Raw genomic sequence first — 18,741 nt, 5'->3', positions numbered from 1 at the left:
TTGTGGCGGGAGTGAGTGCACGTCCCTGCTTTGGAATTCGATGTCTGCTTTCAGGACAGGAATAAATCAGTAGAGAATTGGAATTAGTTCAATTATTAAAGTCGTCTAGCTCAGCCTGTCTGAAGAACACATGCCCCGATTCCACAGCAGGGCTTTGGCATTGAACCAGTTGCTCCATTTCATGCTGCAGCACAGCTGCCTTGTTAGGGCCATCCAGCGTGGTGGGTCCCCAGCACTCCCAGTTAAACCCTTCCAGTGGTCAGCTGCTAACGCTCTCCTAACAAGAGCAGAGCATCCAAATCGGCTACTGAATATTTCCATCCTTCCCACTGCACCCAGCCCAGATCCCCTGCGTGGACCAACATCTGCACCTTGAGACATCCACCCAACCCGGCAGCTCCGTCCCGGGGGTGACGTCCCCTCTCCTCCGCCCGCGGGCGCCTGGGCAGGGGGGTTTGCTCGGTGCCCGACGAAGCTCGCGCCACGCCGCAGTGCTGCTGACACCTCACGCGAGCGCAGGCCAGAGCCTCCTCCCTCCTTGGCCGCGTTGCATAAACCTCCCAGCTCCCGTCGGCCAAACCCTCGGACATCAGCTCCGCGCGGGCCGGGGGTGCCGTGCCATCAGTCATCCCACGCCACTGCGCGGAGAAATTGGTTTTCTGAAAACAGAGGCGCGGTGCATCTGTGTGTGTGAAGCCCGGATTAACCCGTTCCCTGCTGGCTTCCCTGCTCTTCTGCTGAAGCCTCCGTGCACCCCGAGCAATGGGAACAGCAGGGGAACCGCTGACGGCTGCTCTCGTGCTGCAGTCGCTGCCGCGTGGTGCCTGCCGGAGCCGGCGGGGAACGCTGCACAGCACACCATGGCCACGTTATTCTCTCATTGGTACTTTTGAACGCAACAGGATTTTGTTTTTAATTTTCCTTGCTCTGATGAATACGTCAAACCTTATGAGCGCTTCACTCCCTCAGCATTCGGGGTTTGATCAGGACTTTTCTCCCCTCTGCGCCTGGCAGTTGTTAGCACCGCGCCAGCCTGTGCTGGAGGGTGCCGGTCGGGGCTGCCACAGCTCCGCCGAGAGGAGCCGAGCACGGCGATCCCTGCAAAACCAGGACAGATGCATTTTTCATTCTGCATCCAGCACATTTCTGCCTCTCTGCTCTGAAGGAGGCACGCTACATTTGGTGTTGCTGGAAATTACTTTCTTTTTTTTAAGCTACCTGGATGGAAGCTGAAAGGCATTAACTCTTCCTTGCTAGTCCTGTGCAGGAGCAGGAAAATGGCAAAAGCGTCTCTGGGTACTGAAATGGCATTCTTTAGCCACGGAACCTTCTTCCCCAAAAGCATTCAAAAATCCTCTGTTTCTGCAGCGGAAGTTTGGCTGGGGGGCAGAAGGGGTGCAGCAGGGCTCCTCCTCTTCTCGGACGCCCGGAGCAGGATGCTGCCCTCAGCCCCAGGGGCCCCGCACGCCTCCCGGGGTCAGTTTTCTGGCATAAGAGCTGTGGCTCCGTGAAGCTGATGTTCATCTGTCACCCTCGGATTCCCACCTCTGCAGCTGCACAAAACTCCCAGTCCCTCCTAACACTCCAGCTCCTCGCAAGTGGGAGGTTTTTTCTGTAGAGCTTTTGCGAACCATCTACGCAAGAGTGTTTTTGTTGTGGTTTTTTTTTCTCCCTGAAATCAAGGAAAAAAAAACCTTCTGGAAAACCTCTGTATTTTCTGTCTGTGCTACGCTGGCTGCCCACCTTGAACTCCGAGGGGCCCGTGGCGTGACTTTGCCTGTCTTGTGTGGTCCAGCAATGATGCTGGTGAGCAGCAGAGCGTGCAGGAGCCAAGCGCCGGCAGGGCAGCGCCGGCTCCGTGGGCTCAGCTCTCCCCTGCACCGCAGCGCTTCCAACTGGGAAATGGCTCTACCGTTCCTGCTCTTACCGCAGCTCTTTTTTAATGGGGAATGACTCTGAACTGCCTTACTCTGCATTTTATACCTTCAAATGAGCGACCTTTGATGTTGTGTTGATTAATTATTTGTGTGATGGGAGTGCTTTGCTGCCCCAGATAGTACTGGAGTACGGGGGCACTCGGGGGGTGTGGGGATCCTTGGCCAGAGGACCCTGCAGTCCCCGCTGGAGGTTGGAGCCGCAGGGTTACAGCTGGGGCAGCCCCGGCACGTTGTTCTTCACTGAATCCCAGGGTTTGGTGGTGCCGAGAGGAATGGCATCGGTTCGGATGCTCGAGGGACACGAACGAGCCGCAAAGCGCCGAGCTCAGCCTGGCCAGTGGCACGGGGCTGGTCCTCACCTGGACCCCAGGGACGTGCTCAGAAATGCTGGTTGCACAACACAGTTGAAATGAGGCAGTAGGAAATTAAATATGCTTATTAGAGCTAAAAATAGCAGCTCTGTTCTTTGGTGATGCATAAAAAAAGCCCCTTGTACCAGAAAAATACTTTGGGCCTCTGCCAGGCAACAGACGCAAGAAACCTTTTGCAGCCTCGCTGGGGGAGCTGGTGGCGCTGCCTCTGAACCCTCGAGGCCCTATTTTTAGCAGCGGATCAATGTAGGCTTTTCTGCCCGTGAAGGAAAAGGCAGGCTGTCCAGCCAGCATGGCAGGTGTGAAGAAGCCTGCGTTAAATATTAATTCCTGTTAGACAAAGAGCCGTTTCGTCTCCGTCACTCGGGCGACGCAGATGGAAAATCCATGCGGGCTCTCGAGGGCGGCGGTGACGAGGACGGGCTCAGTGCAGCAGGGGCACCTCGCTGACCTGGCAGCAGTAAGCCACTGCCGTCTTTGAGGAGTTCCCCCTCCTCGAGCGAGCAATAAGCTGAACGCTTCGTTGTGTCGCACTGATGATGGGTCCATGGATTAGGTGACAGACGTGGGTGGAGACGGCGTATTCTCGAGCAGGGCGTTGGGTATGAATCCGCTGTCTGAGGACCTCAGTCCAAAGCATTTTGCAAGCTGATATTAATTAACCTTGGCAATGTCCTTGTTCTTGCGCTATCAGCCAATACTGCCATCCTCGTACTTGATGTGGGGAAACTGAGGCAGGCAGGGATGACACATCTCTTCTGTGCCCTCCAAAGAGTAGCAGAGCCGGTGTTATCTTAGTTACCAATCCAGTCATTTAGTAAGCATTGCTCCTAAAGACTTGTGTCATTCAGACAAGCTACAAAGCTGCTCTTTTCCCAACAGCTGCTTTCCTTCAGATGCAGCTTTGAATCCCATTTCTGCCCGTGCGAGAGGGAGCTGAAACGTTGGCAGAGACAAACCAGCTCCATTCCCCGGGGCAGAAGGTGCAATGCTGCACCCCTGTGGGAACTGGGACCCTTGGACAGCAAACCTGGGATCTCTGGGTGGATCTACATGAGCTTTCTGTGATCTACAGCATCCCCATCTATGTCTATGTGTGGCCCAGGCACCAAAAATGGGGGAGAAAAGGGGGTCTTGGGCAGGCGTTGTATGAGACTTCTTTCTCAAACCCCTGGAAGTGGTGGTGGTGCAATTCCCTGTGACAAGGAATGGAGACAGCTGAGATTTCTCCAGCTTGCGGGGCTCCTGGAGTTGTATTTTGTAGATAACAAGCAGTCAGCATCGTCGCTTCTTGCAGGCAGGTTAATCCTCTAAACTTGAAATACGTTTCATCTGGAAGTAGGTATATTTGATCATAGAAGGGGAAGAAAAAATTAAATAGGAGCCCCATGCAAGTAGGAAATTATGCAAATCACCTTATATATTAGACTGATAAAGTTTGTGGTTGCTATTTCAACTCACGTTGCCTGAATGCAAATTCTAAAGTAATCTGCTAAATGTGAGCAAGTCTGACATGCATGATAATATCAGGCCAGTTCCCTTGGTCCCCTGTGCTGTAGGGCCTAAGCATTGCTCTCTGCACGAGCGCTTGGCTTTTTGCAGCAGCTGCTGAGGTTTATGGAGTAGCCTCCGCACCCCCGACGTCCTTTCTTCTTGCTGAGCAAATCGTCACTTCAGAGACCACAAAGCCAAGCCTGGAAAGTAACTTCTTTCATCCAACAAAATAGAAACAGTGACGCCATCGACGACAAGCTTTCCATTCAAATTTCTTCCTTTTCCCATCCCAGCCCGGGGCTGACGGGGAGCACGGAGCGCCTGCGAGCTCCATCCACGGGGGTGCTGACTGCGCCTGGGGCAGCAGGGAAGCCGTAGCAGCTCTCGTGCTCCAGGCACCAACCGGTGTCTGGACAATACGGTATTCAACCGGTACACATCTAGGCCTGGTTTGTACCAGCAAAGGGCTCTGGATCCTCTCTCGAGTCCCAGGGACCGGCTGGTGGGCAGCAGGGCACGGCAAGCATCCCACAGACCCTCCAAACCGCCCGGCAGGACACAGCACTCGGAGCTCTCTCATCGCATTAGGGCAGCGTGTGGCCTCTCTGCTCCACGAAAGATAACAAACGAGGAGCATCACTTCCAAAAATAATCGCCCATTAGCAATATGAAGGATCTTGACCAGAGAGCACCGCTGCTTCCCTTTGTGCTGAGTGGAGCAAAAATCTCCATTAGCCGCTGTTAGTTCAGTTGCCTCCAATATTATAGATATTATAACAATATTATACATCCTTTCGGACATTTTCCTTAACTGTCCCCCTGCTCTCTGCCTGGGAGGGGAGAGCTGTGCAGCACTGGTGGGGGAGAGTTTGCACACTGGTTTGCAGGGACCATTCGCTGCCTCGACAGCGGCCCTGAGATTTACTTGCGTTGGCTTTATGGAAATTTGTCCTCTGAGCTCCCTTTTGCACTGGTGGTTTTTCAGGAAGATCTTTCACACGGCTGCAGCAGAGCTGCCAGCATAATTCCACATGCACGCTAGCAAGCCTGGGGACTTTCAGCACTGAATTAGCACAGACTGCGAGATGCAGGCAGGCTGGCCTGGAATTAATAGGGGTGGCCACACAAGTGTCCTCTCGTTATTAAACTGAATGAGTCATTTTTTCAATAAACTATTATATGTGCTAGAGAAAGAGTTTCCTGGGTAATAAAACCTCAGCTGTATTTTCTCAGCAGATGTAATAAAATGAGAACTTGACCAAGTTCTGGAGCAGCGTCCAAGACGCAGTCCATCACCCGTGAAGAGGCTCGAGCTCCCTGTTGCACAGCAGCGTTTGATGCTGTAGTTGCTTCCCCAGGAACCAGCGATTTCCTGAGCCGTGTAAGAGGGCTCGAGCCCGACTCCTCTCGCGCTGATTTAATGCTGTTGTGACTTTGCTGAAGTGCAGGGTGATTTACGCTTTCTGGGAAAAGAATATACATTTAATGAGAGAGTTTTAAACCTTACAGCTACCAGATTGAAACAGTCACCCCATGTCTTTCCCAGGTGTTTCTCACGCGTACCTGTGATGCATTAGCCCATTCCCTGCGGCGTTCATATTTCAACAAGGACTTGCCCTTGTGTTCATCTCCTGCACTGACATCTTGCTGGAGCCATCCTGCCGCACCTCTGCTCCTCCATCTGTAGAAGGAAAGTAATCTTCACCAGTCACCGTATTAATTTTTTAAGATCTAAATCTGAAGAGTAAGAAATATTATTGAATGTCTGGCCCTGCTGCTTCCTTCTGCCTTTGTGTTATTAAATATGTTAGGGAGGGAATACCAGCCTTGGGTTTTACTGCTGCCCAGATCTTGTTTGGGTTGTTTTTTTTCAGAAATATTCTCCCCCCCCCGCCCCGCCATTGTGAAAATAGCAAGTGCGTGAGAGAGGAAAACTAAACACGCTCCTGGTGTTTGACTATTGCTTATCTTGCTTTTAATCTCTTTGCGGAGTGCGCACGTGGAAGGGCTCTTGATTTCCCTCCCGTTAATGCCTGACAGCTCTTCGCAGTGACTGTGCCCATCTGCGTTACGCTCGCAGGGTCTCATTTCCTAACTGGAAACAGTTGAAGGCGTCAGCCCGCGCTGCTGACAGACGCCGAGCTGATACAGCCCGGGGCTCGAGGAGCAGGGACGGGCACGCCAAGAGCGGTTCTTTAACAACCGCAATGCACCGTGTCGGCAGTCCTGACTGAACACCCAGGTGCAGAAGTGGGCGACATTTCCTGCCCCATGCCGCTCGCGCTCACTGTTATTGTCATTATTTATCGACAGTGTTTATGTCTGAGGCCCGGCTGGCAGTGGGAGTGGGCTCCTCGCAGCCTGGCACGACTTGGTGGTGTCCCACCTGCAAAGAGGGGAGGCTGCAGGGGACAGAGCCAGCGGCTCGGTGGTCCTCAGCACGTCACTCCCAGCAGCGGGTGCTGGGGATGTGGGGTTGCTGCCCATATAAATGTCCATTTTCAAACGCAAACTGCTGAGCTGCTGCCCCACGCTCCCTGGTAGGGTGTACATCCACCTGAGCTCATCTCTGGGGGAGGCAGCATCTCTGGTTAATGGATGAGAGGTTTGATGAGAGCACAACCAATTTGTGAGGAGCAGAACAAGAGGACACAGTGTTAAAAAGCATCCGTCCGTTACGGCACATCCATCGCGCCGTGGCTTCCTGCGGGCAAAGATGCGTCCCAGCCCTGGCAGCACCCGGGAGGCGGCCGGCGCCGGGGAGGGCTGGGGGCTGGACCCTCCAGCTGCACTTTGGGCTGGTGGGACTCGGCTCCCGGCTCCGCTGCACGGCTCAGCCCTGGGCCCGGCCGGGGCGTGCAACCCCCTCCCCGCTCTCGGGGCGTGCAGAAGCGCTGGGAGGCGGCCGGGGCATCCGGGTGACCCAGGCACGAGGACACGGGGACCCCGGCCGTCGGCAGGAGGGGAAGGCAGCGGGGGCACAGGGGTCAGGACAGCGGCAGTGTGCGGCTGCCTGGGCTGAGGGCATCGCTCCAAGGTCAGATGACGAGCGAGGGTTGCAGATTATCTATATTGGCAATTTTAGAATAAACTGCTGCTGGAATCCTTCCCCGCGAAAGGCAGAGCCTGTGAATGTCAACCGTTTCTGAAAGTCAATAACCAGAGACATATCTGCTCTAGGCCTTCCCTGGAAACAGGGGGTGAGAGGGGAGAAATGTCAGATGAGCAGCTCTGATCTCGCTTCCCCACACTCGTGTCCAACTAACCCCTGATTGCCTCTCATCTGTGGGAGCCCGTGCCGGCAGGCTCCAGGATGGCCGGGCTGGGACAGCTGGAGCTGGCAGAGAACTCCGTAAAAAAAGGAAAAGAACCTGCCTGTGAAAATCTGCTTCTTGCTTTGTGCCTCGTTGAAATGCTGAGTGTGAGAGGGGAGAGCCAGATCTCTTCTCCCTGAGCAGGAGCCTCCAAACAGCCAGTCCGGCTGCAGGTGAAACGCCACCGGCAATGTTGCTTTGCCTGCTCTCACCTTCGCTTACGCTGCGGCATGTGCGGTGCTGGGGATGGTGCACGGCTCCTTCCCATGCCGTCCGGGACGCTGGCGGGGTGAGCTGGGGGTCAGAGGAGCTGGGGCAACTGGGTGCCCCCACCTTGCTGCCAGCCGGTCGCACCCAAGCCCGATTGTGCTGAGAAAGCACTTGTACAGGGTAAACACATAATTAGTAAATGTTATCGGAGCGTTACGTCTGTGAGCGGTGCATAGCAGAGATCGTGCTTATAAGCAGCCTCCAGGACTCTGTGCACTACGGTTTAATCGGGTATGAAATCACATTGATCTCATAGCTGCCTTCCATAAGTTATTTCTAAGTGAAGTTCTAATACGGACTGGGGCTCTTATTATTCCTCCTGACTTGCCTCATTGCCCGTGGCCTTTAAAATGTTCCTTTCACGTCTTCTTCCTTCTCTTCTTCCATTCCCCCTTCACCAGCTCAGAAATAATCAAAGCAGGACCCGTGTTCTCGGCTGACTTCTGCTTCTCTGTCAGAGCCATGTTAGCACTGGCTGATGTCTGTCACGTTCCTCGGAAAAACAGGAATCTCTCTGAGGCTCTCGGGACAAGAGATTTGCTAGGGGCAAGGCAGGGGAGGGAGCCTGGCACATTAAATGGCTCAGAAATGCCCCATGTTTGCTTTAACCTCTCCAGCCGGAGTCTTAGGGAAACGTTTCCTCAGTCCCGCAGTGTCCGCAGCTCTTCCCCACCCGCCCCTTCCCTGCAAGGACGCTGCTGAGAAACATTCAGAAAATCCTTCCAGGCAGAAGTAAAGTTTCTGTATATTCTTTCACATTCTCTCCATTCCAGGAGACTGCGCGTGTTGTGGCTGAAGTTGCTGTTCCATGCAGATACGGCTCGGGAGGAGGGGGCTGGGGGGCAGCAGACGGGGCTGTGTCCCTGCTCTGCCCCCGTCCTCTTTGTGCTCCGAGGTGCACGCAGCCGCTCCGGAATTCAGCCAAAGGTCTGTTTTGTTGCAGGATGTATTTGTTGTGTATATGTGTTAATGATGTGGCTCATCAGTCAGTATATAAGTTGGATCAGCAGCAGTCTATCACTTGCCGTGGCTGCCCTGGCCTGGTGGTGTCCATCCCGCCCCGGGTCGGGACTTGCACTGCGAGCGTCCCCGCTTACGGAGCGAGGTGTGGGCAAACACGAGCTGTTTTGCAGAGGGGCAGAGGACGTGCTTTGAGCAGCTACGAGGAGTTAGGCTGGAAGGCATGCTAAAAGTGCTGGGGGTTATTTATTCTCAGGTTTTTTGCAAGTCTTGGCTTTGAGAAGGGGCTGCAAATTTTGAGGCAGTTCGCTGCCTCCCAGGCTGTGGGTCTGCTGAATCTCCTCTGCCTCTTGTTCCCAACCCCCAGCAACTCTGCATCTCAACAGCACTTCATAGACGAGAGGAAACCACCTTGCGGCACACTCATCCTTGGTAGCCACTAGTGAATTAACCCAGAATTTCTGGCTGTGGTATAATTTTCCCAGTTTGGGGGAGGGAGGAGGACCAGCACAACAGCAGCTGGTCACGAGAGGCTGCTGGAGGACGGATGCTGCAGAGCGCTGGCTCACTGTTTTCTTTCTGCCCCATTGATCCCCATTAGGAAAGCCCTCGGTGCGGTGTTGCCTGCTGAGAGAAACCCTTCTCAGCACATTAACATAACAGCAAAGCTGGCACACAAATAACCGACAAAAGCCAAGAAATGCAGAGTCAGAGGGAGCTGCTTGAGGATTTTGCCGTTGTTGGCAGACTTAGTGTGGAGAGCTCAGAAACGCAGGGGCTAGGGATGAGGCAAGGGCCAAATTTCTGTGGCAGCGGACACTCCATGAATGTGCAAGTGGATAATCTGGATAACGTGACATCAGGATCTGAGTCACACCCGGGAGCAGCTTTGGAAAGCCTGGACTCCCAGCTTTGCCTGGGCTGTGGCAGCAATTTAGAGCTGAGCAAGAACCTACCCTGTGTCTGGCAGATGGCTGTGCACAGCACCAGCCAGGGTGGAGAAGAAGCAGAAAGACCCCAGACTCATGTGCTCTTGCAAAGCTGGATCCAGCCTCTTCCCAGCACTATTCCCCCTCCCGTGACAGCGGTTTCCCAAGGACTCGTGTAGGGGAGGCTCGGGAAAACTGATTTCTGGAAGGGGCTGGAGGAAAATCCAGATCTTGTGAGCTTGGTTTGTAAAGCCCCGTATGTGAGGTTTTCAGAAGAGACACAAACATACGCCTCCAAGGGCAAGTCTGGGATGACAGCGCTCTTGCTGCCGAGAGGAGAGGTCCGAATCCTGAATTTATTTCTCGTGGAGATGCAATGAGGTGGTTTTTAAAGACATATTTAAAGTGAGGCCACATATATCATTAAGGATGTGGGATTTTAAGAGGCTTTATTATTAATTAACATTTATATTACAGTAATGCCTAGGGAACCCTCAATGAAATCAGGGTCCCATTATGCTAGAGCTGAACAAACATGCCGTGCAGTGCGGTCCCTGCTCCAAAGAGCACACAAACCAGATCGACTGAATGGGCAAAGGAGGCAAACCGAGCCGGAGACGAGCAACACGACCGAGTCTGGGGCAAGTCCTCAGTAGATGTCCCAAATGGAACATTGCCATGTCCTGTGCGATAGCCTGTATGGTTTCCTCTGTTAATTCTTTATTGATCACCCTGTGCATTTGAAAGCATCAGCCTGTCTGTGGAGCTGTCCTTCTGTACTGACCTGCCCCGTGGAAGGTGCAGGTTGTCACGCGTGGCCCTGCGGTGCCAGAGCTGGCTGTCCTGGGCTGGCTCCTCCACTGCGGGACGTGGGCCTGTGACCTTCTTAACCATCAGCGTGAATGGCACTTGGCAGCGCAAGAGCCCTGCTACCCATGGGGATGAATGTCACTGAAACATAAGGTTACTGGTGTAGGCACCAGCTGTTCATCCCCTCGTTTTGATGAAAAAAACCAGTGAAGCAAGGAAACTACTGGCTGCTGTCCTGCAAAGAAAATATACCTCTGCATCTGCATTGCAACGGAGGCTGAAATGTGAGCAGTTCCTATCCTGGGTGTTATTTTATCTGGTTGTGTTTCTGCATAAACCAAGACTTAGCATTAGCATTTTTTTTTTCCCTTCAGTGATAGATTTAACACATTTTGCAAGCTGTCTGCAGGAGCATTTTCTGTTTCCCAGATGAAGTAAGATGGAGTGCAGAGTCCTCCCCGTGCTCCTACAGCGAGCTAGGCACAGGGCAAGGAGCCCAGAGCCATTGCTGCCTGTGCTGCAAGGTTTGCTCCTCCTCTGGAGAGGCTCCCTCCTCTCCAAAGGTGCAGAGTTCTCCCTAAAGATACCGAGTTCCTAGAGCAGCCAGCATTTCTTATTTTCAGATAATACCCATAGAAAATAAAGCTGTTTTCTACTGACTTCCTCTATACCCTGTGATGCAGCGTAACTTCTAATTTTCGCATCCTTGGTAACTGACTGCACGCTCTGTCTGTTGTGTTACCAGAAGACGTATGGTAGGCGAAGCACTTCCCCTGTATTCCCCAGATTCAGCTCTTTGCGGTGCTGATTCCACCGCCGGCAGTGTTTCAGTAGGTGAGCTGCGTGCTTCAGCAGGTTCCTTTTCTAGAAACTTTTCTGCTCTGTGATCCCCGTTCAGTGCTCATGAAATGGCCAGCAGAGCCCTTCACCCCGGGCTGCTGTTTGCTCCCGAGAGCTCCTTGCATGCAGGTCTCACCCGAGCCAGGGGCCAGAGACGGGCGAGGAATGAGGGGAGGATGCTGCCTGCCAGCGCCGCAGCGCGCAGGCTGCAGCCTCGCCGAGCACTGAAAAGCCACAGCATGCAGCTGGACTCCTCCACCCGATCCTCCTCGTGGGATTCAGAAACTCAGCAGTCCAGGCCCCAGGTCCAAACCTCCGTTCTGTGAATTTTGCTCCTCCATAGCGAGGTCCAAAGCAGAACAAACGTGCACGTTCGGCGAAAGCTGTCCGCTCCCCGCAAGCGGGGCTGGCAGTGCTCTCCACGTAGCGGGGTGCCAGCAGCCTGAGTTTTTGAGTTAATTACTTCCTTTTGAATGTTTGTGTGTTTGGTTTAATGCTGTTAGGTGTACTATGCTGTAGTACGATTAATCAAGTGTCAGGATGCTTACAGCCCTGGTACAGACATCTTTTAGTAACTGCTATTTAAATTGAGATCGCTTTGCTCATTACAATGGGTTCGACCAAGCCTCCCCATTGCAAATCTCCGAGCTGTGCAGTGAGGCTGGGAGAGCTAACCCTGCATGTGAATGTTGCAGAGGGAGGTTTTTTCCTCCTATTTTAAATGCAGGAAGAGATGCTCCAAGGCTTCAGACAGTAATGTAAAATAATAAATGAGTTTCCATGAGGGAGAAATAAAACAAAACTAACCGGCTTGCAGGCGCAGCGCGGCTCAGCTCGCCCCGGCTGCTCTGGACGCAGCAGCAGTGCAGGTCACCCACTCTGAGGCTTAGCTCCGGCTCAGCCGTGCCGCTGCCGTGGGGTGCAACGTGCTCCTGAGTGGGGGCGAATGCGGGGTGTGGGGCCGTGCCGCTGGGCGAGCGGGCTGCCTGATGGCCAGCAAACACAGCCCACACCAAGAGTGTTTCCAGATGTATCCCAGATGAAAATCCAGGCTGGGTCCTTACCCCAGGGAGCATCCGTCTGCAGAGGATGAATGGTGCAAAGCCCTGAAGGGTTACCTCGGCTGTTCATTGCTGAAAAACACCTTTGGCTAGAATATTAGTAAGGAAAAATGTTAACGAGTGCTCATCCCAGCTAGACGGTGCCCCAGTGCGGCGCTGCACTGGTCCCGGTGGGGCTTGCAGGGTCTTTCTGTAAAGACTGCGGGCCCCAGCACACGCTGAGCTTATTTTCTCATCATAAGCCTCTAGATTAAAGAGGAGGAAAAATCATTGTGATTGCAACGTCCAATTGTCAAATATGGTCAGCCTGGAAATCAATCCAATAAAAATGGAAAGCAAGGTGCTGGGGGCAGGGAGGCTGGCAGAGGCAGGAAAAAGGTTTTGCTTGGAAACTTTAATTAAAATGCCGTAAGAGGTTTTCAGGACACACAGCAGCTCTTCCTACTTTGGTGAAGAGATAAAAGCATCTCAGTAAATGCTGACACACTCAGGAAACGCTTTACTGCTCCCAGGACAGTTGGGAGATGCTGCTTGCAGAATCCTCCTTGGGGCTGCGGAGGGGCCTGGCAGCCGGTTACACTTGTGTTGAACGTTTTAGCACCGCTTTCCCGGGGAGGCGAAGCCGCAGCATCCCTGCAACCCGCAGCCTCTGCCTCCGCGTGGGAAGGAACCATGGCAGTTGCAGGACACAGAGCCTGGCAGGCTGGGGGCGGTTCAGAACTGGAAAAATAGGGAAAAGACAGACAGACACCCTGGCAAGGTTTCCAGATACTCTCGTGTAAGGTGAGCGGGAGCCTGGTTTGGATTGCTGTGTGCTCAAGTGGGCAGACCCTCGCTAGCTGGCAAAACCAAAGCGATCGTTAAGGCTCTTACTCAGAAGCCAGCCAGGGTGTGCTCTGGAAAAAGCAACTGGTGAACACCAGAAACCTTAACGCGACTGAGTCTGTTTACTGCTTAAGCCCAGCTCTGTTCCTCACTAAGCCTATACAGTCTGAGAGCTCTAGTGCTTAACTGGAGAAGCTGTTGATATGCATCTACCTTTAGACGTATCATTGGAAAACATGAACGTGTTTTCCTGGTACTTGAGCAAATGTACTTGTGCCTGCTCAAACCGTCACTATCCAGCTACCAGAACTAGAAAAATGATGTTAAATAGTTCCAAAACCTCCTCCATACAAAGCAGGTTTACAGGGATTTAAAAGTTATAATAAATAGATTTTTTTTTTTTTATATGCCTGAGGTGTTTCATCCCTGACACATGGTGAAGGCAGGTAGTTGGGACACAGGAGAAATACAGCCTGGGAGCAATGGCAAGAACAGGTGCCACGCAGAAATATATTGCTCAAAAACTGACTAGGTTTAAATATTAAAATTAAAAATAAGGTGAAAAAGAGAAGAGACCACGTTCACTATCTGAAGTAACTAAGGTCCAGGGCCCCAGTCAGCAAGGCAACACTCTACAAAACAGAAACATTTTTTCCCCCAGATTACTCGGTAAAGTAACAAAATACAGATTTGAATAACCTGTGAATACTTCACCTGTCCTGCAGGTACTTACTTCAGCTAATAAAATCTTGTGTTCTGCATAACAAGGTGGCAACTGCTGTGTGAAAGCAAACAGAACTCACTCAGTTTCGCATCATTCAGAAAGAAATGACAAATCCAGAGATGGTAAATACGTACACTAACTGCCACACCTCAAACTGCGCATCTTAAAGGTATGATTTTCATCTAGGTGTAGAAATTGTCTAATGAAGCATGCCTAGTTTTGGAACAGATTATTTTTAGTATCCCTCGTGAATCAGGCTCGTTGTCAATAGCGCAGCTACTCGGCACTGCCGAGGCAGGAGGCTGTTGCCTTCTAGCTGGTTTAATGGCGGGGCTCTTCCCTCCACTTAAGGCCCTCCTGTTGTGTATTTGGGACCCTGCCATGAAAGCCTCCTCTGAGCAAAGCCAGGCGTTGCCTAATCTCAGCGGTAGGCAGGGCGTCTGTCTGAGGCTAAGTTATGCTCCATGAGCCACCTCTGCTGCTCCTGAAGCAAGTGGTGGCAGGAGCATGCCCAAGTCTCGCTTGGAAAAAACGTATTTTGCCCACATATAAGAAAGTTTCTTCACGACGCATCGCCCTCCCAAAGCATGAAGGACACGAGCTCTGTGACCACCATGTGCATGATCCTGCTCTTGCTGAAATCCCAGGGAATGTCATTCCCAGAGCAGGGGGAGGTCTTCCTTCAGCCGCCTGAGGCAGAAGAAAAATGAGTGTTATAAAAGCGAGGCAAAAGGAGGTCGTGTGACCAGACCGAGATGTCATCTGTAGTTTGATGCTGTTGCTTGCTGTTGTGTTAGGCATCTGACTGTCTCCTCCTGCCTTTGTGTCTCAGGGAGAAGTGCCTCCAGCCTGGCCCAGCAGCCTCCCACGTAAATGGGCTTCACAGCCCTGTTCCCAGTCAAGCTGCTGAAAACACCCAGACCTGTGGCCTGACTCAATCCCTGCAGGACATGCTCCTTGGCCAGTGCCGTGACCTGTCCTCTGGGAAGACCTGCAATGGTGCTGGACATCCTCCCCTAGAAGGGAGAGAAAATACCATAGCAGAAGATGACCTTGCGCTCTACATTGGCTTTGCTGGCCTTCTGCACGTGCCTTGTACCATTGGTCTGAAGAGTGTTATTTTTGAACAAATGGCTTAGAAATTGCTATATGTTGGACACAATCGTGCTGTAATCTTTCCAGAGAAGGAAGTTTATCTTCTGCGAGCAACACACATCTATTCAACAAACTGTGCAGAGTTTAAGCTGTAATAATAGACTGGTAGAAAAACATGTAATTTGCCTTCATCTAATCAAGAAATCAGGACAAAGTTAAAGCAATATATTTTTTTTACCCAGTGACAGTTGGAAAAAATTGGAGCTTATTCTGTATTGTTTTGGCCTGAAAATAGGCTGCAGAACCCTTCTGCAAATGCTTTACCATTAGCAATTAGCTTGTGCATCTAACTGTACTCTGGAGAAGCTATGAGGTTTGCATGTAAGCTGAAGGGCTTGCATCTCACATATACTGTATGTGGTATCAGTCCCGCCTTCTCAGAGAAAAGCTCTGCACTGAATTAGAAAAGAGGCAGAGAAGGGCAAAAATAGAGATAAGATTTATGGAAAGACTTCTGTATGAAGACGTCTTAACTAGATTATGACTGCTCAGCTTGCAAAGGAGATGCTGGGCAAGGGAAATACAATAGAAATGTGCAAGAAGCTTCAATATTCACAAATTCAGATTCAGCAAACCTCTCCAGAAAATCACAATTTGGTATGGTCACCCCTAATCCTAGCTACAACAGGAAGAAACTTTCTGGAAGTTTGGACTGGCCGGGGAGCTGATGCTCATAAGCTTCTTTTGCCTTTTGGAATAACTTGATTTAATAAATGCCTTTCACATCAACTGAAAGTAAACTGGAGGACCGCTGAAGAATTTTCTCTTCCTGGCTCTGTCACTGTGCAGAACAGCTGGATTTCTTCCATTAGGACAACCTGCTTCTAGACTGTGGCTCATGTCACCTCTGGCAAGCTTCTATCTAAGTTTACTGTCACTGCTGGCTAACAAGCCTGTTCTGGACATAACGTAATCTTTTATTTCTTTTTCTTGTGTGGTCCCTTGGCAAAATGATCCATCCTAGTCCCGGGATTCCCGTACGAGCCAACCCTGACAGATGAGCTCCAAGGTTGCGTTTCCCTAGCAGATATCTGCCGTCGCAAGGATGGCCTCGCACGGGAGGGCTGCGGGAGGACCCAGAATTGCTGCGAGCTTTGAAAGTGAGGACTAATTTACACTGCTGCTGCCCGTGAAGCTGTGTGAGCACCGCACAGTTCCTGGTCTTCCCCCTCCTTTCCACTTAGAGGGGTGATTAGAAAACATCAGCCAGCCAGCCCGCTGCTTGGCCAGTTCAGGGAGGATTTGTCCTTCTCATTTCTTGTCCTGGTTTTCACGCTTCTCTCCTCTCTGCTCTGCTCTCCCCACTGCAGAGGCACAGAAATCAATCAGGGTCCCAGGGCTTTGGCAAGCAATCGTCCGTCAGAGAAAGCAATTTCCCAACGCGCGGAGCATAGGGTAATTCAAAGAAAGCGAGACCATGGGCTGTGTTGTTAGGTGAGGGTCATTTCCAAGTATATTTCTGTTTTCCACTTCTTTTATGCCCTGGTCTGGTAAGAACAGTATTATGTGCTTTGCAGAAAGAGCCCAGCATGGTAAATGAGGTGGCAAACAAACTCCTGCTTCTTATCAAAGCATTCAATCACTGTCGGGAAAGTCATCCACTAAACCAGCAGCTCCTAGAGTGCTTTTTCCTGGTAAATTGCTGAAGAGGTTCAGGAGAGCAAAGTGACATTTCTTCTCGCTGCCTGTAATTAATATTTTAGGTGCAGCAAGAAGCTCCCTGCCCGGGCCGCTCTGGCTGTCCTCATCCAGCAAGGCTGGAGAGCCGGCGAGCTGAATGCCACGTGCTTGGCAGCAAAGGCTGTGGGATGCACGGACGGGCCCCGCGCTGCCCCGGCTGCTCCTCCAGCCTGCCCCTCTGCTCCTGGCAAAGTGACATTACATCTGCGGGAAAGGCCAGTGGATGAATAAATGCTCGTGGAGAGACAGAGAAATTCTCTGAAGAGATTAGGAAGCCTGGGCTGGTTCCTGGGCTGGGTCTGTGACAGGACTGGGCGAGGACTTCATCCGCCAGCTTCACGTGAGACAGCGTGTGCAGAGCAAAGCTGGGCGCGAACAAATCGTTACTGGAGACATAACGACCAGTTTGTTCAGCTGCAGAATTACATGAATGCTGGCAGCGTCCTGAAGGGTCTTTACATTTAAATATGTACATATGAATACATATGATATGTACGTATAAAGAAGCAAATTTTATTTCCTTTCAGCAGGTACTTCCATTTATCAGAAATATCAACAAAACTTCTTCTAGTTTTTCTGTAGAAAAAATTAGTTATTAGATCAAAGTTGCGTGAAGGAGGCACCGAAGCAGTCATTTGGTAACAACAAAGAATCCGCTTCCCAAATGAGAAATCTCCCTCTTGTGTCATAAAAAAGACATTTCTGTATTACCTTTGGAGAAGTGATGGCTGTTAAATCATAAGCCTTTCTGAAGTGCTGAGAAAGCCAATTCAGATGGAGCTAGGGTGCCAAGGAATGAAAGGGAAACACTTAGCAATTGAAATTGCAAATTGCCTGATTGGATAAAGGGTTTTCCAAACATCCTTTGAACTGGAGCTGCTTCTTAGCTGCTCTAATACGCTCGCTCCTGTGCTTCGCATCCTTCGTTGAAAGGCAGAACACTCGAGAGACATAAGCAGCGATAGCCCGGCTTTGCAGGCAGGGAAACCTTGGCCCAGAGGAAACCTTTCCTGCTGAGCCGAGCGTCTTCTCTCACAAGGTCGTAACGGAGGCTGCGAGCAGCACCGACATCTCCCACGTGGGTTTTGCAGTGACATTTGTACGAACGGTGGGGGCCCGCAGCTGCGGCCCCTGGGGCCCAGGCATGGAGCCTGCTCCCCCCGTCCCTGCAGCCCTGGCCTGATGCTGGGCATGGCCGGCCCGTGCTGCTGGGGATGCCAGTCTGGCAGCACTTGGGCTGAGACCTCCTCGGGGACACAACCAGGGACCCAGGGCTGGATCCAGGGCTCCCGCGGCCCATCGGCCCTCCCCGAGCGAGCCGATGCCGGTCAAAGGACGTGCTGGTGCCGAGGAAGGGCTCGTGCTGGTAATTCGGGTACCGCAGTGTTCCCAAGAGGGTGTATTTACTCAAGGGATAATGCTGAAAGAATTTTCCCTTTTTTGCACGCTTACTTTGGAAGACTGAGGCTTTGTTTGCTTATATACCATATATTTTTATGAAATGCTTCATTCCTGTTTTCCTTAGGTGTAATTGGATTTTTCTCAATAAGCAACAAAATAAAAAAGGAGTTTATAGCATCTCTTCAGCATTGACTTGTTTAAAAGCAAAAAATACCCCAACGCTTAAAATCAAGAGTGCATTTTTAAAAGGAAGGCAAGGCAGTAACTTCTACTTTAAAAAGCCCTACAAGTTTTATGAAGCTATTTTACACGGCTCCAGAGTTTCAGGAGAGAAGAAAAAAACACTCAGTCAAAAACAGAATATATTTTTATAGCAGCAAAATTTCTAGAATGAGACTATAGATCTTCTGCTAATATGGGGAGCCTTCAGAAATACACACCCACATGCCAGCACAAACAACACACAGCTATAGAGATGGATGTCATACAATATTTAAAAAGAAAAAGCATATAACTCCCAGGGAGGCAGGGCTGGCTCTTTTCCCAGATGGATTCTTGTTCTGACAGTGTCACAAACATGACAGATGTGTTTCCTTCTAATTGTTCGTATTTGTGGTTTATCTCTTGCCTGTGATACTTCAGGAGAAATCTCCTCTCTCCTACCATTGCGTTCCCTCCTCTTTGGCGTTCGAAGCTTTTTGAGTTGTTAATGTTCCCCAGTGTGACACGAGCCCGTGCCGTGCTGGCTGTACCCCGGCCCGTTTCCCGCTCTGGGCTCCCCGCAGAGCCGAGACCTCCCGCTCCCACCCCCTGATCCTGCGGGACCCCCACCCCAGCCAGCTCACAGCCCCCCCCGCACACCTCTTCCCAGCCGCTCGCTCTTATCTGTCACCCGTGTCCCACACCGTGAACAGACAGAGGCACACCAGGAGCACCGGCACACACTTGTGCTTACCCTGACCTACGGGCA

This window comes from Gymnogyps californianus, chromosome 27 (genome assembly GCF_018139145.2).
Source record: "Gymnogyps californianus isolate 813 chromosome 27, ASM1813914v2, whole genome shotgun sequence".
In the NCBI taxonomy this organism is placed as follows: domain Eukaryota; kingdom Metazoa; phylum Chordata; class Aves; order Accipitriformes; family Cathartidae; genus Gymnogyps; species Gymnogyps californianus.
This window is presented reverse-complemented; position numbering follows the sequence as displayed.